Source organism: Bombina bombina, chromosome 3 (genome assembly GCF_027579735.1).
Source record: "Bombina bombina isolate aBomBom1 chromosome 3, aBomBom1.pri, whole genome shotgun sequence".
NCBI classification, from domain to species: domain Eukaryota; kingdom Metazoa; phylum Chordata; class Amphibia; order Anura; family Bombinatoridae; genus Bombina; species Bombina bombina.
In genome coordinates, this window is record NC_069501.1 from 90,734,311 (window position 1) to 90,758,419 (window position 24,109).

The 24,109-nt window shown below is 38.4% G+C and overlaps 1 protein-coding gene across 3 annotated transcripts in view; it reads right to left on the reverse strand.

Annotated features, from left to right (window-relative positions):
- B3GALT5 (beta-1,3-galactosyltransferase 5) overlaps positions 1-24,109 on the reverse strand; it is a 143,662-nt gene that overhangs the window by 14,278 nt on the left and 105,275 nt on the right. The gene's annotated exons all lie outside the window — the stretch shown is intronic.

Below are 24,109 nucleotides of genomic sequence, written 5' to 3' on the forward strand. Positions count from 1 at the left end.
TGGAGTGCACAGAATTATTTAGCATCACTTTTCATGATTTATTGTTATTATTTATTCACACATTATATATATATAACACAACAAGTACTATCTTGTGGTATACAGTCCTGCTAGACATATCACAGCTGATCATATCTCTAAGAGTGAGTACACAGCCTTGTGCCAAATGTGTACTCACTGTTCTTAGAAGAAGAGTGAGTACATATTTGGCACAAGGGTGGTATACAGTCCTGCTACACATATCACAGCTGATCATACCTCTAAGAAAAAGTGAGTGCAGATTTGGCACAAGGGTGGTATACAGTCCTGCTACACATGTCACAGCTGCTCATATCTCTAAGAAGAGTGAGTGCAAATTTGGCACAAGGCTGGTATACAGTGCTGCTAGACATATCACAGCTGCTCATATCTCTAAGAAGAGTGAGTACACACTTGACACAAGGCTGGTCTACAGTCCTCTCAATAAGTAAATGTGGGTGTTCTTCCAAGTGAGGCTCAAGGTGTTTGGGGAGGGGATCCCAATGCAGGTTATATGTAGAGATATCAATATAGACGGATATAGTGTAGCAACATCGAATGAGTATCAGTATACTGTCAGAAATAACAGGGCTTCAAAACTTGTCAACAGTCACATTTACGGGTAGAGCATACGAGGTAGCGGTTCAAAAAACGGAAAAGAGTTACAACTCACCAGGCTGCTTTTGAACACTCCATCCGATCACTCGCTTACCCCAGCCTCTCAAAGGTCCTTGCTCCTCCATGGAAACTTTTTATGCCTTCGGCGTCTGTTGCAATGTTGCACAGCTATGATGAACCTCTGTGCCATATACTTCCGGTCTGTGTCGTAAGCGAACCGTTCAACCAATGGGATCCCCTGCTACGTATCCGTAGCCCCTGGCGCTGCTGTGACCTCCTGTATGCCGAGAATCCAACCCGGCAAGCATCACCGATATTATATACAAATAAACCGGGTGAGTCTCAAGGCATATTGTAGTATAAAAATCTTTCAGCTTTATTTGAAAACCAATTTCATTTCTGGATAAATAGATTCATTCTCTTTAAAAACAGAAAAAAATCATAAGATCAGCTGGAGCAGTACTGTCTTACGCATTTCGGCTTGGTATCAGCCTTACTCATAGACATATTGATGAGGATACAGTCCTGCTACACATATCACAGATGATAATATCTCTAAGAAGAATGAGTACACATTTGGGAGAAGGGTGGTATACAGTTCTGCTACACATATAACAGCTGATCATATCTCTAAGAAGAGTGAGAACACATTTGGGAGAAGGGTGGTATACAGTCCTGCTACACATATCACAGCTGATCATACCTCTAAGAACAGTGACTACACATTTGGCACAATGGTGGTATACAGTCCTGCTACACATATCACAGCTGATCATACCTATAAGAATAGTGAGTATACATTTGGCACAATGGTGTATACAGTCCTGCTACACATATCAAACATGTTTAATTGCACAGCCGCTAGTTCTGGTATAATGATTGACTTTTAAAGTATGCAACGCCTAAGCACACACTTACTGGCTGGCTGTCAGGGTTTTTTCCCTTCTTTGTTTGCCATGTGATGCTGGCAGCCATTTTGCTTACCTTTTCTTGCTGAATCTGGTGCAGAGTGTGTGATGCCGCTCATTTCCTGCACGCCCTCTTATGGCCAGACTGTTGTACATCATCCGTGTGAGACAGGTTGGAGTCTCAGAATTGTGATGTCATCACTTTTTATTTAAAGGGCCTCTGTTCAGTATGCTTTGCCCTTGCGTTGTCTCAGGTCTGTTTGTGAGTTCATGTTCCTGTGTATTACCTGGCTGTCTGACGTCCCTCCTGGTTCCTTACTCGGCACGTCTGACTACTCGCTTTGGCTCCTGACTCGGCACGTCTGACTACCAGCTCTGGCTTTGACTCCTGGCTTGTTATTTGATTTGTGGACTTTTTATTATTTCTTTGTTATTAATAAAGGTGTAATTATTTTTGCACTTCTTGTCCGTCTGATTCCTGGCACCCTGACATTACGCAAGGGCCATGAATCCTGATGGTGCTAATAATCCACTTTTACCTACCATCATTTCCAGGATGGATGAACAGGATCACCGCTTGGATCAATTTGCACTAGCCCTGCAAACCCTGCTGACTCGCACTGCACATTTGGACCAGAGTGCCCCACAAGTTATGGCTGCTCCTGTTTCCGCTGCTGCACCTAGTTCTACCTGGAGCATGTCCGGTTTTGCACCTCTACTTCAGCGATATGGAGGCGATCGTATTCAGTGCTGAGGGTTTTTGAACCAGGTTGGAATTTACTTTGAGATGTTACCTCAGGCGTTTCCCTCTGACAGAGCTAAGGTGAGATTTCTCATCTCGTTACTCTCTGACACAGATTTCAAATTACCCTGAATTTGTGGCCTCTTTTCGAAGGGTATTTGAAGTTCTGGCTCGCTCCTCTTCTGCTGCTAAATGACTCATGTCCACTCAGGAAGGTACGTCTGTTGCTCAGTATGCCATTGAGTTCCGTATGATTGAGATAGGTTGGAACAATGCTGCCTTCTTCTCATGGGCTCTCTGATGTGATTGAAGATGAAGTTGCTGCCAGAGATTTACCAGAGGATCTTGAGGCATTGGTGTCTTTTTAGATCCTAATTGACATCAGACTCACAGAGAGGGTCCTCCTTAGTCACCCAGGCTCTTGTTGACTCCAGTGCTGCGGGCTATTTCATTGACAGTGCTTTTGTATCAAAGCACTCCATTCCTCTATTGCCTCGGTCCGCTCCCCTTGCTATTGAGGCCATTGATGGCAGGCCCCTTCAGCCCGCATTCGTTACTCGCAAAACCACTCCGTTATCCATGGCTGTTGGGGCTCTCCATTTTGAAACCCTCCAGTACCAGGTGATTAACTCTCCGCATTTTCCGGTTGTTCTGGGTTATCCCTGGCTCCAAAAGCACAATCCCAGTCTCAACTGGCGCAGGTCCGAAATTTTGTCATGGTCTCCGCAATGTATTTCTACTTGTCTTTGGAAACCAGTCAAAGTCTTATGCACTTCTTCGATATCTCTATTGCCGGAGGGGTACCAAGAGTTTCTAGACATTTTTGACAAGGTTCGTGCCGGTACGTTGCCTCCTCACCGGTCTTAAGATTGTGCCATAGACCTGCAACCCGGATCTATTCCTCCTCGGGGCCGGGTTTACCCTCTGTCTGTTGAGGAGAATTGTGCTATGGAGGAGTATATTGCCGATGCTCTGTTGTGGGGGATCATCCGCAAATCCTGCTCTCCTGCAGGGGCTGGCTTCTTCTTTGTGAAGAAAAAGGGTGGCGAGTTAAGACCATGCATCGATATATAGGGGTCTTAATCGCTTTACCATTAAGAATGTTTACCCTATTCCGCTCATTACGGAACTCTTTGACCACCTCAAGGGAGCTACGGTCTTTTCTAAACTTGATTTGAGAGGAGCGTACAATCTCGTTAGGATTAAGGAGGGCCACAAATGGAAAACAGCATTTAACACCAGGAGCGGGCATTATGAATATCTTGTAATGCCCTTTGGCCTATGTAATGCTCCTGCTGTTCTACAGGAATTTATTAATGATGCCCTACGAGATATGTTGCAACAGTGTGTTGTGGTGTACTTAGACGACATCCTCATACACTAACCCACACTTGAGGCTCATCGTTCTGATGTCACACGGGTACTTCGGAGACTACGTGAGAATGGCCTGTTTTGTAAACTCGAAAAATGTGAATTCCATCAGACTCAAGTAACCTTCCTAAGTTATGTGATATCTGTTGCATTTAACTTATCTATCCGAAGCAAAAGTTTGTTGCCCCGACAGGCTAGATGGGCACTATTTTTGTCTCGGTTTAATTATGTGGTCTCCTACCTGCCTGGTAGTAAGAATGTTAGGGCTGATGCCCTCTCTCGACAATTTTTGCCTCTGTCCAAGGAGGAGTCTGTACCTAATCCAGTTATATCTCCTGATCATATTTTGGCTACCATACGTACTAATTTGACTTCTCCCTTGGGGGAGGAGATCCTGGCTGCACAAACCAATGCGCCTCCTGAGAAACCTAGTGGTAAGTGCTTTGTTCTTGAGAATCTTCAAACTAAACTTTTGCACACTTACCACTATCCTAAAGCCGCAGGTCACCCGGGCAAGAACCAAATGATTTGGTCTGTCACTCGACAATTCTGGTGGCCAGGTCCTCATTCTGATGTTGCTGCATATGTTGCCTCCTGCTCAGTTTGTGCACAGAATAAGACTCCTCGACATCTTCCTGTGGGTCTTCTTCAACCTATTGCTAATGGTGAGTGTCCTTGGACACACCTATCCATGGACTTCATTGTCGAGCTCTCTGTTTCCAATGGCAATACTGTTATCCTAATGGTGGTTGACCGTTTTTCTAAAATGTAACATTTCATTCCCTTGAAGAAGCTGCCTACCGCTCAGGAGCTTGCTTCAATTTTTGCCCGGGAGGTCTGTTTTTTTCTTCTGTTTACATGGGTTACCCAAGAAGATAGTGTTGGACCAGGGTAGCCAGTTTGTCTCCAGATTTTGGCGTTCCTTTTGTGCTTAAATGGGGATCCAGCTTTCCTTCTCCTCGGCATATCACTCAATCCAATGGGGCTGCGGAACAGTCTAATCGAGCTCTGGAACAGTTCCTCCATTGCTATGTCTCAGATCACCACAATAATTGGTCTGAACTGTTACCTTGGGCAGAGTTTGCTCATAATAGTGCTATTAATGCTTCCTCCCAGTTATCCCCGTTCATGGCGAATTATGGGTTTCAACCTTCCTTGTTGCCCGATTCATTCATGTCTCAGGGTATTCTGGCTTTGGAGGAGCATCTCCAGCAACTCCATTCCACGTGGGTGCAGATTCAGGATTGCCTTCATCGTTCTATGCAGCGCCAAAAGTTCCAGGCTGATCGTAGGCGTCTGCTCGCACCTTCCAACCAGGTTGGTGAGAGGGTTTGGCTGTCCTCTCGAAACTTGAACCTTCGTGTACATTCCAATAAACTGGCTCCTCGTTATGTTGGTCCTTTTCGTATACTCTGACGGGTCAATCCTGTGGCTTACGCTCTTGACCTTCCTCCTGTAATGCACATCTCCAATGTTTTTCATGTCTCCCTCTTGAAACCATTGGTTTGTAATCGGTTTACCACTGTGTTGCCTCATCCCCATCCTATCTCTGTTGACAAACATGAAGAATATGAGGTCAGCAGCATTATTGACTCTCGTATGTCCAGGGGCCATGTACAGTATTTGGTTCACTGGAGGGGCTACGGTCCCCAATAAGCCTTTTGTCCTCCCGCGGGGGAGGGGTCGTTGAAGGGAGGGTACTGTTAGGGTTTTTTCCCTGCTTTGTTTGCCATGTGCTGCTGGCAGCCATTTTGCTTACCTTTACTTGCTGAATCTGGTGCAGAGTGTGTGATGCTGCTCATTTCCTGCATGCCCTCTTATGGCTAGACTGTTGTACATCATCCGTGTGAGACAGGTTGCAGTCTCAGAATTGTGATGTCATCACTTTTAATTTAAAGGGCCTCTGTTCAGTATGCTTTGCCCTTGCATCTCAGACCTGTTTATGAGTTCCTGTGTTTTACCTGCCTGTCCTGGTTCCTGACTCGGCTCGTCTGACTACTCGCTTTGGCTCCTGACTCGCCTCGTCTGACTACCAGCTCTGGCTTTGACTCCTGGCTTGTTATTTGACTTGTGGACTTTTTATTATTTCTTTGTTATTATTAAAAGTGTGATTATTTTTGCACTTCTCGTCTCAGTCTGATTCCTGGCACCCTGACACTGGCATCACTGAAGTGCAAGACATTAGTAACTCATAAGACATTAGTAAAATAAACAAGGTGCCAGCTGTCCTAAATTTGTAGTAATGTCTGTTATTACATGATTGACCCTTTACACAGAATAAGAATAGTAGTAAAGGAGGGATATGGGGGGCTGTAGTAGATGGGGTTTTACACCAGTATCTAACGCTTGATAATTAGCTTTGTGTTTAACTTTTTTGCACCCCTAATTTTTTTTTTATTATTATTGAGGTTGTTCAAAAATACAGATAAATAGCAATACAATGCCAACGACACAGAACATTAGTATAAATTATTTTGTGACACGTAGGTAGTTTGCAAAGGAAAACACATATGTGAGCATAACTCATAAGATCAGAATATAGACATTTAAAACTAAACAGTATAAGCTACCATATTAATTACTATTTTTGATGTAATTAAAGTGCAGTAAGCCAAGTACCCTTGAAAGTTCAACTTCATGTTTTAGGCCCTTTCCATCAACCATAGGAAATCCTTCTGAACTGCATAAATCACCTGGGAAGTGAGAAGCCCATCTCAGCCCCACACCACGGGCCGGGTCAATCGCCATCTTGGTATCTCTCCGATCTGCTGCAATCCAAAGTCATTGCCCCAGGTACTCTTCTCTCTGGACTGTGAGGTTGTTCCGTAGGCAGCGGAAAATGGGAGAGCGGTACTTTGTTTCTTTGCATGAAGTCCTGACCTCTCCATTGCGCTAGCTAGACCATCGGTCTTCCTCTCGGAATCATTGGGGCCTGCGGTGGGGTATTGTGGTGCAGTTAAGTTATGAGCACAAGATTGTCAGTTTGTAGTAAGATCCAGCTCCAACATTAATTCCAAGCCGGGACTTTCAGTGACCAAAGGAGGAAGCTGCTCTGTATTCCCCACGGGAGAAGTGTCACAGTGGACTGCCGCTGAAAAAAAGCAATGACCTTAGGTCCCTTTCGAGCTGTTGGTAAGACTACTTGATTGAATTTTTATTGCGCACTCCCATGCTACCACAGCTTCTAAGGCATCCATCTTGTGTTATATTGCTCTCCCATTAACCAGTAAGTGATGTAGTAGCTTTGTGTGCCCCCCCCCCCGGTGAAGAGCAAACTTAGAGCAGATAGCGGATTAGAGAATATCCTCTGGCAGCCCAGCTGGGACTGCTTACCCCGGGGGGGGGCAGATCTTATAAGTAAGCCACCGCTTAAGGTCTCGGCTGTCCAGATCAGCACTTCAGGATCATAATATTAACAAATCTGGTATTATTCAATTCAGCGGCTTGTGATACACATATAGGTGCGCAAGTTTTCCAGAGATGTAGCATATGTCTGGTTATAATCGGCGGATTGTCCAGATCTCACCCGGAGCTTCTGATATTGTGTCCTATAATCGACGCTGCCTAGACACGCCCCCCTGCACCCCTAAATTTAATTCCGCACTCTATAGAAACACTCCCTCAAAGAGCTCATAAATCACTGCATACTTGTTTGACATACTCGTTTGTGCAGTCTCCCTCGCCCCATGACATCAAAATAATTTTGCAAAAATGTAACATTATAAGACGATTTTTAACAAAATATTTTTAGAAATATTATTATCTCTCTCTCACAAATGAAAGTCAATTAGAAATGTAATATATAGTTTTCCTGAGACTAATATGAGACACACTACATTAAGTCAACTTCTGTTTATGCAATAAATCAGCTTTATTTAAATTTTCAATTTGTATTAGCTATTTGATTAATATGATGCCCTTTAGTTGTCAGTAATAACTCCATTTGTGTGACGCAAACCACCTCTGGCTCCTTTACTACGCACACTCTTTAAAATGCTGGTGCACTGAACATATCTAGATATGCTTAATGTAAAGAGTGCAGAAAGCATTCTTACTAAAACAATGATTGCTTTTACTAGAAACATTTTTTTAATTTCTATTAAAAGGGAATTTCAAAAAAATAGTTATATTCCAAACTGATACTTATTTATATCTGGAATGTGCAATTGTACTGTATATTTTCTAGTACCACAAAATGTAAAATGCAATAAAAATTATATTTATCAAAAGTACAGTAAATGTAATTATTTGTATCCAATTTTACAGTTTTATTATAAGGAACATCATTAAAGGGACAGTAAATTAAAAATAAAACTTAAATGGTCATTCCGATCAAAATTTAAATGCACATAGATAAATTACATATTTGAATAGAAACATATTTGCAATATACATGTATTGGCAAAAAATGCTTCAAGTAAAAGTTGTCACTGTTTTAATGTTAACATTTTTCTCTGCACGTGCATTTGAAGCATAGCTAGATATTCTCAGTGCTCCAGCATTTTAAATACTGCAGCTGCTCAGAGCTCCAGTGGGGCTTGTATCATGTCAGCAACTAACAAACTAAGGGCTCGCATCCATTGAGCCGTAATTAGGTTTGCATGTGCAAACCCATAAATATGCTGTCGGAAGCAATTTTGTGTATCGACTGCTTCCAATGGAGCATTATACTTCAATTTTTTTGTCCTATAGAACCAGGTTTCTCAACAGCCGGGCCGTGGCCCAGTACCGGGCCGTGATAGCCCTGCTGGTGGGCCCTGACCTGTCATGCCCCCACTGCACACTCTTACCCCACTGCACACAAGGGGCAGACTGAGACCAATCAAGGCCCCAGGAAAACTGTCTCACAATGACCCAAATGTATTCAAATTTATGCAAATGAACATGGTAGCCTCCCTGCCCTTACCCCAACAGGCCCATCAACCTCCAGAGCCAGGACCCCCAACATTAAGGGCCAAAGAAAGGGCCCCCAACCTCCAGGGCCAGAACCCCACACTCCAAGGCCCCCACTAAACCCACACTGAACTGCTTAGTTACTGATAGGGCAAATCCCTGCTGCTTAATATATATATATAAATAATAAAACTACCGGGCCCTGGACATGTCCAGCTAAAATTTACCGGGCCTTGAGGTCACTTTGGTTGAGAACCACTGCCATAGAAAGTATTAGAAGCCGTTAATCTATAAATAATACCAGGTTTCCAATGAAACCATTAATACACTGTCGGAGGCTGTCGTTACATTGACTAAAATTACACCCAGCTCAACTAAGTGTAAAAGAGGAAAAAGGAGCTTTTTGATGCCTGGTTCCCATTGAAATTGTAAATCTTGCAAACAATGCAAGTGTCTCAATGTAGAAATACATTGATATATGTAATATATATTGTTGTCCCATGTATAGGAATCGTTGCACAAATGTTTTTATTGAAATATTAATATGTATATACATACTGTATAAAAATATATGCAAGCATATAGCTACATATGTTAAAACTAGACCTATACCTAGGGCAGCAATACATATTACATATTTTAATAAAGTGGAAAATAAAATTATAAAAAAAATAGTATTTGCTTATAGTTAAAAAATATGTATTATAAATAAATGTATCTTTGTTTCTCTTTAGAGGTGATCACAGGTAAGGAGTTCAGACGTTAAACGTAAATGTTATAGTGTAAAGTCGGGTTACCATAGCAACTACTTGATTTTCATGAATTCCGACATTGGATGGAAGCATTAACACAACGTTAACTTATATATATATGTATATTACATGCTTCTATTCAAAACTGAAATGCATCCATGTGGATTTCAATTTTGGCTGGAATGTCCCTTTAAATGGATTGGAGAGAACATGACATTTGATGCAACTTTTCAGTTTTCAACTCTGCTTAGTTCTTTTGGTATCCATTTTTTTAAGAGTAATCCAAGGTGAACTCAGGAGCGTGCAAGTGTCTTTAGCCATCTCGGGTAGCAGTGTTTGCAACAATGTTTATACTGATGTTATACATAGTTGCGAACGGCTGCCATAGAGTTCTAAAGACACGTGTACTGTACTATCCTATCAGCCTAGCTATGTTTACTCTTCAACCAAGGATACCAAAAGAACCAAGCACATTTTATAGTAGAAGTAAATTAGGAAGTTGTTTAAAACTGCATGTTCACTCTGAATAATAAACATTTAATTTTGACTGTCCCTGTAATTGTAAGATTTATTACCAAATAAAGATATTTAGATTTCTTATGTTATTGGATCACATCACTTTTAAAAACATTCAGCAATGTGATATATACAAATATCTACCATTATAGAGACATGGAAGTAAAATTTAAATTTTCACAATTCATAAAATTATCAAACTGACTTCCTTCTCTTGGTCTCACCAATATAAGCGGAGCTCCTTTACATGAGAGCAAACGTATATAGGCTTAGGAGCGTGCATAAGTAAATGGGAACCTTTTTTTTCATAATGTGCTCTCTATCTGAATCATCCAATTTTAATTTTGACTGCTATGTCCCTTTAAGACTAAAATATAAAACGTAAAAAGGGAGGAACCCATTTCTATATTATAATTTACTTTCTGTAATATCCCCAGGTATGCAAATGAATGCACGTGATAAAATATTGTTAAACAAACCCCTTCTTGATACTATCACTAACGACCTATCAGCATGGAAAACCAAACACTTTTCGTGGCTAGGGCGCACAGGAGTAATAAAAATGAACGTACTGCCCAGAATACTCTACTATTTTCAAACACTTCTTATCCCCTAACATCACGCATACCTCCAACGCATGCAATCTGTAATTGACAGATTCATCTGGAGAGACATCAATCCCAGAGTTAGTAAGCATTCTCACTATTTAACGAAGGAAAGGGGGGGACTAGTTATGCCAAATTTAGATCTTTTGAAAAGGGCCATAACTTTACAATTACAGGCGGAACTGTGTGTGAACTCCCCAGATAAGACCTGGGTACAATTAAACAATGTCATCCTCTAAGTAAATAACGCAGGAATGTTGGGGTGGCTACCCCTGTCAACAAGGCATCAGCATCAAAGGACCTACCTGTTCTTCTAGGATCTTTATCAGCAATGGCACAAGATATTAAACACGCATTCACATATCCCCACTGACCTCATATCTTGCCAACCCAGATTTACCACTTTCCAAATCAAAATCAATAGATCAAGAAAATGTGCACCTGAGTCAGACAGCTATCCCCAAACTAATATCAGTCAATAAACTGAAACCATTCACTGAGGTTGCAGAATTGGACAACTCATTGAACTGGTACCCATGCCCAAATCAAACATTTTATTGACTCCAACTAAATGAAAAAACACCTCATTAGACCACTAACCCCTTATGAAAATCTATGCCTCATGAACCAACTCTCATATATAACTCAACAACATATCATATCTTTTACCTATCGCTTATTACTGAATTCAGATGTCCTCTCTCTCCCCTCTTACATCCACAATTGGAATGCAGAATTAGAGACCCCATTCACAGAAAAAAGTGCAATACTGTATTCCTCAACCATACAAAGGCTTCTGTTTCATCTAGAGTGCGGGAAATGAATTATAAATTCTTAGCCAGGGTGGTATCACACACCACAAAGACTCAAACACATGTTTAAAGGGATACTAAACCCAAAAAAATCTATAATGATTCAGATAGAGCATGCAATTTTAAGCAGCTTTCTAATTTACTCCTATTATCATTTTTTTTTGTTCTCTTGCTATCTTTATTTGAAAAAGAAGGCATCTAAGCTAAGGAGCCAGCTGGTTTTTGGTTCAGTACGCTGGACAGCATTTATCCACCAATCAGCAAGGACAACACAGGTTGTGAACCAAAAATGGGCCGGCTTCTAAACTTACATTCTTGCTTTTCAAATAAAGATAGCAAGAGAATGAAGAGAAAATTATAATAGAAGTAAATTAGAAAGTTGCTTTAAATTGCATGATCTATCTGAATCATGAAAGTTAAAATTTGGGTTCAGTGTCCCTTAAATGCACAGATGGGAAATGCTGGAGAGGATGCTGGAGACATATCGGACACTTAGTTGCTACCATCGAGAGCCCCCCCCACACACTTCTTTCAATCCCTCCCCCCCTCCTTTTTTGTCCAATATCTGGCCAAAATGAATCCAGTAGCTGTTCTCTCTTTTTCCACTTCTATACGTGAAATAACACACCAAAGTTTATTGCTTATAGACATAAGGAACTTTATTAAAGCTTTTAGTTTGTATTCTGTTAAATTAAGAGTTTGAAAAATACAACATTTTGTGAGCTGAATCTCTGAAGACCATCTGTCTATGATGTTGGAACTTTTTATTTTCTCCCCTCTATCTATAGTCAAGTCATGGGGGCCGATTTATCAAGTTCTGTATGGAGCTTGATTCCCCTAAAGACCGCTGCTCCATAACTTGTCTGCCTGCTCTGAGGCAGCGGACAGAAATCAACCCGATCAAATACGACCGGGTTGATTGACACCCCCTGCTAGCGGCCGATTGGCCGTGAATCTGCAGGGGGCGGCATTGCACCAGCAGTTCACAAGAACTCCTGGTGCAATAAGCTGTCGGCATTTATCGATGTGCAGCGCACATGATACACTACATCGTATCATGTCCGTTCGCACTATAATAAATATACCCCTTGGACTCTCTTTGGACTAAGGATTCAGATGGATAACATTTATTTGCATTTCTGTAACAAATATTGTTTGTTTATCTAATCTCCATCTTGTAATGTCAATATACTAATAAAGCACATTTGTTTAACAAATTGTGAATGCTACAATTGGCACAATTGAGTAAGTATTGCTGGGTGTGTGTTCAAATTTATAGGTAGAAACACATGTGCATATCATAACTACGTCCTGCAATATCCCCAAGTAGGCAATAAATGCGCATGTCAAAATATTTTTTTTAAACAAATTGTGAATGCTTCAATTGGCGCTGCTAAAAGGTTTCTATTTGAAGCAATGACGAAACAAATTAAATAAATTCATAAGTGCAATTAATCCAGCATGAAGCTGACAAGCTAGACCACAACTAATTAAGTATTACTAGGTTTGTGTTCAAACTTATAGGAAAATGAAACATCTCTTACTTTTGTGTAAAAAAAATGGGTTTTCATAATGCTACATATCCTATTGCTGGTTTAGATCATTTTGAAAACCTAAGTTACAGATTTTGCTTTTGGCTCTCTAGGGATCGTGGAACAAAGCACAACCTTTTTTTACACAAAAGCAGGAGGTGCTTAAAGGGAAAGTTTCTAGTTTACTTCTATTATCAAATTTACATCATTCTCATGTAATTCTTTGTTGAAGAGATATCTAGATAGGTAGCAAGCACAAGTCTAGAACATATAACATTGTAGCAAAACTGCTGTAATTTACTGCTGCAGACATATTCACACTCCTGAACTGACCTCTCTGCTTTTTAACAAAGGATAACAAGAAAATTAGTTAATAGAAGTAACTTTGAAAGGTGTTTAAAAATGTATGTTCTCTCTGAATCATGAAAGAAATGGGGGTTTATATTCCTTCATTATGCCTCTAAAATTATAAAAAAAAAAAAAAAATGTCAATATATGTGTAGTGCACAAATAAAAAAAAAGCTTTATTTGTAACCCAAAATATTTAATAAAAAATAGTGAAAGAAAGAAATCTTTGAAAAGAAAATATATTCAATTTACCAGTCTTGGGAGTCTCTTGAAAAAAATAATAATGTAAAAACAGACAAGAGCCTCAGTATAATAAGTTTGAAACAAAAATACTGTTTCTTGTCAGTATGGATACTGTTTTAACCCCTTAGTGACCAGAGCACTTTTCTATTTGTTGACCGTTTGGGACCAGGGCTATTTTTACATTTCTGCTGTGTTTGTGTTTAGCTGTGATTTTCCTCTTATTTATTTACTGTACCCACACATATTATATACTGTTTTTCTTGCCATTAAATGGACTTTCTAAAAATACCATTATTTCTATCATATCTTATAATGTACTATCAAAAAAGTTATAAAATATGATTAAAAAATGAAAAAAAACACACTTTTTCTAACTTTGACCCCCAAAACCTGTTACAAATCTACAACCACCAAAAAATATCCATGCTAAATAGTTTCTAAATTTTGATAAAACAACACACTGGTGGAACTCAAAAAATGGCAACAGTACCTTTATTACAGAGCAACGTTTCGGGGCTCCTGCCCCTTTATCAAGCTTTCTAAATTTCTAAATTTTGTCCTGAGATTAGAAATACCCAATGTTTACATGTTCTTTGCTTTTTTTGCAAGTTATAGGGCAATATGTACAAGTAGTATTTCCAAACCATTTTTTTTTTTCAAAATTAGCGATAGATATCAGTGTTCCAACTGTCAGGAATCCCTGAATAACCCTTCACATATATATATATATATATATATATATATATATATATATATATATTTTTAGCAGAGAACCCAAAGTATTGATCTAAGCCCATTTTGGTATATTTCATGCCACCATTTCACCGCCAAATGCGATCAAATAAAAAAAATTGTTTACTTTTTCACTAACTTAAGGTTACTTACTGAAATTATTTACAAACAGCTTTTGCAATTATGGCACAAATGGGGATTAAATGAAGCAATTTCATATAAATGCTTTTTATAGAATATGGTTAAGGATATACATCTTATTGTGGATTTAAGATTACTAATTTCTGTCCAAGGTCATGAACTAACAGAGCTTACTTCCCCAATACGAAGCAAAACAAAAGGATGCTGATTTATAACAATATTTAACTGAAATTACTTGATTTTAACGAAACTAATAATAACGTTTTACACACACTGATAATTTCATATCCTAAATAACCTTATGCTTTAATAAATAAATATCTGTTTCTTTAAAGATGGATTGACTTGATAGTTTATCCCCCCAAGCTACATAGGTGGTAATAACTAACTCAGTTTTGACCTCCCAGACAAGCTACTATAAACAACTACAATTTACCTACAATAAGAAATTTAATATGTATATCTTTTCCATTTTATAAACATCATACCAATTATCAGCATACTCGACCTAGGTATTCTATAAATATCGAATACAATATGCTGTATAAGCATTATATTCCGCTCCCAATATAACTCTCCCAATAAATTACTAGGGAATACAACCTTCCCACCCAATACTAGTACACATATTGATGCACAAAATACCCCTACACAAAAGAGGTCAGCGTCAATAAAATGATGAATTCATATGTTCCTTTCTGTTCTAATAATTTATTTATTTATTTTTTACAAATGAGCAATGTATTTAAGGCAGAATACATACTCAGTACAGAGTATAAGTAAAATGACAGAATGAGGCCATAACGGAGTCTTACACCTCCGTTTCTAATGCTTTTTACAGTTGCCATGACAACAGTTTACTATAACTTTTCGTACCAAATGCTGGGCTGGCCCTATGCCCTGACGAAGTCACGTTCTGTGACGGAAACGCGTCGGTGGGCGTGGCCTTGGGTGAAATAATGCGTGCGAGCTAGTCACATACTTAAATTTACTTTACTTACACTAGCGGTTTTCAATCTTTATACCGCTGTAATTTTATACCGCTATAGTTTTGCACTTTATCTGCTACTATAGGGGGGGTGTTAAAATACTTAAAACTGTCATTCAGGAGTATGCTTGATTGCCAAGTTAACAAGCAGCTACATTTCTGTCAAGCTTTATATGCTATTACGCTACAAGCTACACAGTAATTTTTGATTTTGAATTGAATCTATCTACTTGAACTTAATTGAGAGGAATTGAAGTTGACAGTTTGTACCGAATACAATACATCCATCGTGTATATGAGAACAACTTGATTGTATGTGAGCCAGCTCTATCTGATAGGGATTTTAGCCAGAAATCGGCTGACTCTGTTAAATCAGAGCAGTACGCAGGCAGGAGGACGCCTTTGAGCGCATAGCTTGAGCATTTGTATGCCTGTTTTATAAGAACCTACCTTGTGTGTATGAAATTACCTTTATGCTAACTTCCCTACCCTGTGTGATTATTTGATTAGACACGCTACACCCAGTCCACTAGCCCTTATTTTAAGTGTGGATGCTATAGAATTTGGCTATTATTTATTTGAAGCATGGAAGTGACATATCCCATTCTTTATTAGCCTTCTATAAACATCCGTATTTTATTTGTCCAATTACCGGTGGGGGTCTCTAGATTTTGTAACTCACATTTACAATTAGTTCAGAGGTTGCTTAACCCTGGATTTACTTTATTCCCCCCTGGTAACGTCTGTTTTCAAGCATATTTGTTAATAAAAGTGTAAAATAAATATTTGCTATTTGATTTAACTAGTGTATAATTCTACACTTGACTTCAATGTCACAAACCCCCTTTGGTTCCCTAACCTTACTATTTCATACCTAGTGATTTAATTCACACTTACGAATTTGGGACACAAGTGGTCAGAGTTTAGATAGTGATGGCCGGCTATCTATCCTCCTCCATAGATTTTGATCAGTGGAAACAAGAAGCAGAAAGAGTATTTACTCTAAATGTTGGTAATGTTTGTCTAAATGCTACAAACATAGAAGAAGCCTTTAAAAACATTGCTAAGATTATGAAAAAACAAGTGAAATCTTTCTGGGAAATTTTCAGCTTAGAAAATTATGTTAAGAATAAATTAATCCCTAGAGGTCTAAGGATTCAGCTAGCACCTGCTTTTCACATCTCAGATGAAAACTTTGTGTTTAGGTGGCAGGAAATTTTGACACAGTGCTCTTTAGATCTGATGAAATTAACACTAGAGTTTGAAAGAAAGCAATATGAAGAATTAACTAAATTAATAGATGAGGCAAAAATACAAACTAACAAATTTACTACGCACAAAGATTTTGAGGCTCTAGATATAAAACTGAAATTCCATATAGACAAGCTCAAGGAAGAACTCAGTGAGACCAAAAATAGGAAACTACAAAGAGATTGGTCTGACCATCAAAAAGGGAATATTTATAAAGGCAATCAAAAACGTAGTAATTTTAGAAAAACACAAGATTCTAGACTCACTAATAATAAAAATACTACCTCTGATAATTCCACTACAGATTCAGAACCCTCTGATGAGGAATTAACACAAACACCAACAACCAGTGTCGCCTTAACAGAACCATCAATTACACATATTTTTTTAGAGAAAGACCTTTTCCCACCAAAGAGAACTACAAGAACGAGGCAACCGAACAGATCAAAATCCACCAAAAAACAGAAATAGTAATGGATAATTTACAAATTATCAATCTAACTGAAACTCAATTAGAAAAGGAACATCACACACTATTATCTAAGGGACTTACTTTTGTACCCACCCCACATCATGACACATTCAATTGGATAAAGGACATACATTTGTTCGCTAGAAAACTTGCACTACATAAGTTTCACAAAAATGCTAATACAAATTCCTTGATCGATATGGGCATAGAACAAGAGGACCATGAAATGGTCAATTTAATGCTATCATTACTTAATGAAAACACTGATACACCAGAAACAAGGAAAGCAAGTGTAGTGAAACCCAAAAGTAATTTCATGCCAGCAATTTCTAAATATCCATCTATTGATAAATTTGTCTCCCTAGTCACAACAGAAATAGAGGAGATAAACAAAAGGAGTAAAGTACAGAAGAACTTAAGCTATAAAGAACGTAAAGCTCTCCAGGAATTACAAAACAATAAGGCAATTACCATTAAAAATGCAGATAAGGGGGGTAATATGATCCTTATGAGCAATTCTCAATATGAACAGATGTGTACAAACATTCTGAGTAACACAGATAATTATAAAGTCCTGATACGCGATCCAACTGATGTCTTTAAAGGGGAGCTGAGATCCCTTTTGGATAGAGGTCTACAAGAAAGGGTAATTACAAAAGCTAAACACCAGTTTATGTCTAACATGTTCCCGAGAATAGCCACCTTCTATAGCCTTCCTAAGGTTCACAAGAATATGACAAATCCACCCGGTAGACCCATAGTCTCCGGTAATGGCTGTATCACTGAAAATGCTAGCATTTTTCTAGACAAAAAACTAAGACACTTTGTACACACCCTTACATCCTACGTGCAAGATACTAAAGATGTCTTAAAATGTTTAGCCGATGTGATAGTCAGTGATAATACAATGTTGGCCAGTATAGACGTGGAAAGTCTATACTCTAATATATCCCACAATTTAGGCTTGGAAGCTGTAAGTTTCTTTTTGAGAACAGTAAATCCAATCCAAAATGATGAAGATGACTTCATCATTGATTTACCAGACTATGTGTTGAGACACAACTATTTCTTATTCAATAAGAAAATCTATTTACAGAAAAGGGGCACAGCAATGGGCACTTGCTGTGCTCCAACATATGCCAATCTGTTCCTTGGGTGGATTGAGAACAAAAGTATACTTAATGAAGATACTAACCCATATATGCAATATATGGACTTATATATTAGATACATTGATGATGTTCTAATCCTATGGACAGGCACCAAAAATGATTTTGAAAATTTCATGATCTGGTTGAATAATAACAAAGATGGAATGAGGTATACTTCTAGTATTGATTCAAACAAAATTTCATTTCTTGATCTAGAGATTAGAAAAGAGAATGATGGCACGCTGAACACAAAACTATATAGAAAAGAAACAGCTACTAACAGTCTCCTCAAATGGGAGAGCTATCACCCAAAGAAATTGAAAATGGGCATTCCTTTTGGCCAATATTTAAGAGCCAGACGAAACTGCAGTACAGAATCAGATTTTGAGAGAGAAGCAAGGGAGCTACAAAGAAGATTTAAAGAAAGGGGATACCCAGGCAGATGCCTTAAAAAGGCATATCAAAGAGCCAAATTACTAAATAGAACTACACTATTGGAAACCAACAACCAAGCAATTGCACAACCAATAAATGAACAACAACCCATAAGAATCATTGGAACATACGATGATAAGAATGTCTGTATAAAAAATATCATCCAAAGACATTGGCATGTTATTCAGGAAGACGAAGACCTTAAAGAAGTAATATCTGAAAAACCCAATATTACATATAGAAGGTCCAAAAACCTTAAAGACATACTTATGGAGAGTCATTACTCAAAAGACACACCAAGAACATGGTTGAGAGAAACCAAAGGCTTTTACAAATGTGGAAGATGCCAAGCCTGTAAGAACATGACCCCAACAAAAACCTTCATACACCCTGACACTAACAAACAGTATGAAATTAAAGATTTTTTAAATTGCAGATCTAAGCAAGTCATATATATTGCAATGTGCAAATGCCCAAAAATCTATGTGGGTGAGACCTCAAGAGAGTTACGAACTAGAGTGTTAGAACACATAGGGGACATAAAATGGAACAGAAATGTTCCTGTAGCACAACACATGAACAATGAACATTAGGGACACAAATATGAAATCTATTTTTGTGCAATCGAACAAATAAAATTAAAAGGGAGAAGGGGCGACATTAACAAAATGTTATTACAGAAAGAGTGTAGATGGATTCACGAATTGAAATCCACTTCACTTAGGGGATTAAATGAAGCAATTTCATATAAATGCTTTTTATAGAATATGGTTAAGGATATACATCTTATTGTGGATTTAAGATTACTAATTTCTGTCCAAGGTCATGAACTAACAGAGCTTACTTCCCCAATACGAAGCAAAACAAAAGGATGCTGATTTATAACAATATTTAACTGAAATTACTTGATTTTAACGAAACTAATAATAACGTTTTACACACAATGATAATTTCATATCCTAAATAACCTTATGCTTTAATAAATAAATATCTGTTTCTTTAAAGATGGATTGACTTGATAGTTTATCCCCCCAAGCTACATAGGTGGTAATAACTAACTCAGTTTTGACCTCCCAGACAAGCTACTATAAACAACTACAATTTACCTACAATAAGAAATTTAATATGTATATCTTTTCCATTTTATAAACATCATACCAATTATCAGCATACTCGACCTAGGTATTCTATAAATATCGAATACAATATGCTGTATAAGCATTATATTCCGCTCCCAATATAACTCTCCCAATAAATTACTAGGGAATACAACCTTCCCACCCAATACTAGTACACATATTGATGCACAAAATACCCCTACACAAAAGAGGTCAGCGTCAATAAAATGATGAATTCATATGTTCCTTTCTGTTCTAATAATTTATTTATTTATTTTTTACAAATGAGCAATGTATTTAAGGCAGAATACATACTCAGTACAGAGTATAAGTAAAATGACAGAATGAGGCCATAACGGAGTCTTACACCTCCGTTTCTAATGCTTTTTACAGTTGCCATGACAACAGTTTACTATAACTTTTCGTACCAAATGCTGGGCTGGCCCTATGCCCTGACGAAGTCACGTTCTGTGACGGAAACGCGTCGGTGGGCGTGGCCTTGGGTGAAATAATGCGTGCGAGCTAGTCACATACTTAAATTTACTTTACTTACACTAGCGGTTTTCAATCTTTATACCGCTGTAATTTTATACCGCTATAGTTTTGCACTTTATCTGCTACTATAGGGGGGGTGTTAAAATACTTAAAACTGTCATTCAGGAGTATGCTTTATTGCCAAGTTAACAAGCAGCTACATTTCTGTCAAGCTTTATACGCTATTACGCTACAAGCTACACAGTAATTTTTGATTTTGAATTGAATCTATCTACTTGAACTTAATTGAGAGGAATTGAAGTTGACAGTTTGTACCGAATACAATACATCCATCGTGTATATGAGAACAACTTGATTGTATGTGAGCCAGCTCTATCTGATAGGGATTTTAGCCAGAAATCGGCTGACTCTGTTAAATCAGAGCAGTACGCAGGCAGGAGGACGCCTTTGAGCGCATAGCTTGAGCATTTGTATGCCTGTTTTATAAGAACCTACCTTGTGTGTATGAAATTACCTTTATGCTAACTTCCCTACCCTGTCTGATTATTTGATTAGACACGCTACACCCAGTCCACTAGCCCTTATTTTAAGTGTGGATGCTATAGAATTTGGCTATTATTTATTTGAAGCATGGAAGTGACATATCCCATTCTTTATTAGCCTTCTATAAACATCCGTATTTTATTTGTCCAATTACCGGTGGGGGTCTCTAGATTTTGTAACTCACATTTACAATTAGTTCAGAGGTTGCTTAACCCTGGATTTACTTTATTCCCCCCTGGTAACGTCTGTTTTCAAGCATATTTGTTAATAAAAGTGTAAAATAAATATTTGCTATTTGGTTGTGAATGCTTCTCTGGGATCCCCTTTGTTCAAAAATAACAGACATATATGGCTTTAGCATTACTTTTTGGTAATTAGGACGCTAAATGTTGCTGCGCACCACACTTTTATTATGCCCAGCAATTAAGGGGTTAATTAGGTAGCCAATTGGAATGAGAGCTGCTTAAATCCTATTGGCTGATTTGAACAGCCAATAGGATTTTAGCAGCCCTAATTCCTATTGGTGGATTTAAAATTTTCAGCCAATAGGAATGCAATGGTGCCCCCAGTATAAAAGGGGTACCTTGCATTTGAATCTTCAGTGTGCAGCGGACGATCACATGAAGAGGACCTCCACGTCTGATCGATGGACCTCCGCCTTTGACCTTCGCCTGGACCTCCGCCTCCACGCATCGACCGCTCCACCTCCGCAGGGATGAAGAATATGTTGGTCCCTTGATGGATGAAGATGGAGCCACCTGGATGAAGATGGAGCCTCTGGGATGAAGAACGTTCAAGCTGGACTTCAGCAACTGTGAGTACCTAAAGAGGGGTTAGTGTTAGGTTTCTTAAAGGTTTTTTTGGGGTGGGTTTTTATTTTAGATTAGGGTTTGGGCTTGTCTTAAAAGAGCTGAATGTCCTTTTAAGGGTAAGAAAAAGAGTTGAATGTCCTTTTAAGGGCAAGAAAAAGAGCTGAATGCCCTTTTAAGGGCAATGTCCATACAAATGTACTTTTCAGGGCAATGGGTAGATTAGGTTTTTTCATTTTGTGGGTTTGGGGGGGTGGGGGTTTGCTTTTATTGCTTAGAAAAAGAGCTAATTTATTTAGGACAATGCCCTACAAAAGGCCCCTTTAAGGGCTATTGGTAGTTTATTATAGATTAGGGTTCTTTTATTTTGGGGTGTTTTTTTTAAAACGGGGTATTAGAATAGGAATAATTTGTATTTTGAGCAGTATGGAGCTCAACACAACCATATTGCATGCACAAGGCGGCTTTTCAAAAACTCGTAATGGCAGCGCTATGGGAGGTGAAATAACGCAACTTTAGTTGCGTTTGTTTCGCACCCTCTATAGCGCAAAACTTGTAATCTAGGTGATTGTTATCTATATGGCACAAATGAACTAACGCCCTCTAGTTGTGAAAAAATTTAAACTGCAGTCAGATAAGAGGTGACCTTTAAGGGCTAAGAAAATAGCATATGAGCCAACCTAGGTTTAGCTTTCAACTAAGAATACCAAGAGAACAAAGCAAAATTGATGATAAAAGTGAATTGGAAAGTTGTTTAAAATTAAATGTCCTATCTGAATCATGAAATTTTATTTTTGACTAGACTGTCCCTTTAACCCCTTAACAACCAAGGACGTGCCTGACACGTCCTCTGGTGTTTCAAGTGCTGGAAGCGATGGTGATCGCTTTCAGGGTATTGCAGTGATGCCTCGATATTGAGGCATTACTGCAATACCCTTTTTTACCCACCGATGCTGAGAGGGCCACATTTATATTATTAACAGAAAATGTATGGGAAGGATGGAGAGGGAGGGGGGGAATTAATGTTGGGCAAAGGATCTGGGAAGGGGAGGGAGGTAGGATATTGAGGGCAGACAAACTGGGCTGCCAGTACCCAAGATGGTGGCAAATAGGTAGAGAGGGGAGGGTTAGAGAGCTGTATGGGGGGATCAGGGGGGAGGTTGGGGGCTAAGAGGGATCCAACACAGCAGAATTTATATACAGTGTATATATAAAATAAAGCCTTTTATTTTAGTAATAGCAGACTTTCTACCAGTACTTAAGATGGCGGTGACAATTGTGAGGTGGGGGAGGGAAAAGAGCTATTAGAGGGGAGTCAGGGAGGATTCAGGGGGTGGGATGTGTCAGGTGGGAGGCTGATCTCTACACTAAAGCTAAAATTAACCATACAAGCTACCTAGTTAACCCTTTAACTGCTGCGCAGCAGCATTTAGCGGCCCTCTAATTACCAAAAAGCAATGCCAAAGCCATATATGTCTGCTATTTATGAACAAAGGGGATCCCAGAGAAGCACAACCATTTGTGCCATAAAAAAAAATGTGCTTTGGAAATAGCAAAGTACTTATTGCCCTATAACTTGCAAAAAGCAAAGAACATGTAAACATTGGGTATTTCTAAACTCAGGACAAAATTTAGAAACTATTTAGCATGGGTGTTTTTTGGTGGTTGTAGATGTGTAACAGATTTTGGGGGTCAAAGTTAGAAAAAGTGTGTTTTTTTCCATTTTTCCTCATATTTTATAATTTTTTTTATAGTAAATTATAAGATATGATGAAAATAATGGTATCTTTAGAAAGTCCATTTAATGGCGAGAAAAAATGTATATAATATGTGTGGGTACAGTAAATGAGTAAGAGGAAAATCACAGCTATACACAAACACGAAGAAATGTAAAAATAGCCCTGGTCCTTAACGGTAAGAAAATGTAAAAATGTTCTGGTCACTAAGGGGTTAAGCTTCGCACTAATATGCATCAAATGTCTGTTTTACAGGAAATATCTTCAATCACACATTTTAGTATTGAAGAAGCACATCATATCATACAAAAATATCAGTCAGTAATATTATTAGAAGACACAATAGCACTAATCATTAATATCACACATTCTCATAACGTCATTATGACTCTATTCATAATAGCAGTGTGAACTGATTGACTCTGTACTAACAAGAAACTGTATTTTGTTTCTCGCTCATTATATTCATGATCCTGTCTATTTTTAATCTTTTATTCAAGACCCCCTATGATTGGTGAATCAAAAATATCTTTTCCATTTTTTGTATATATTTTTTGGTTAACAATAAAGCTTATCATTCTTTGTGAGCTAGAATTGTATCACTAGTTTTCTTACTTGAAGAAAGATCACCATGTCCCATATATGTAAAATAGAAATTGTTTAAGCTGTAAGAACAAAATTAAATGTGAAAAATAAATGCTCCTTTCTGCTTACTAACACTGCAAGGATCAGTTTAAAAAACAATATAAAAGTAGAATTTGTAAAAATAATATTTTTAACTACACTGCCAAGCTAAGCACAAAACACAAAAATACACTAGGGACGATTTATCATGGCCCTTAATGGGGCCAAATACCCCTGTTTCTGCGTGAGTCTTCAG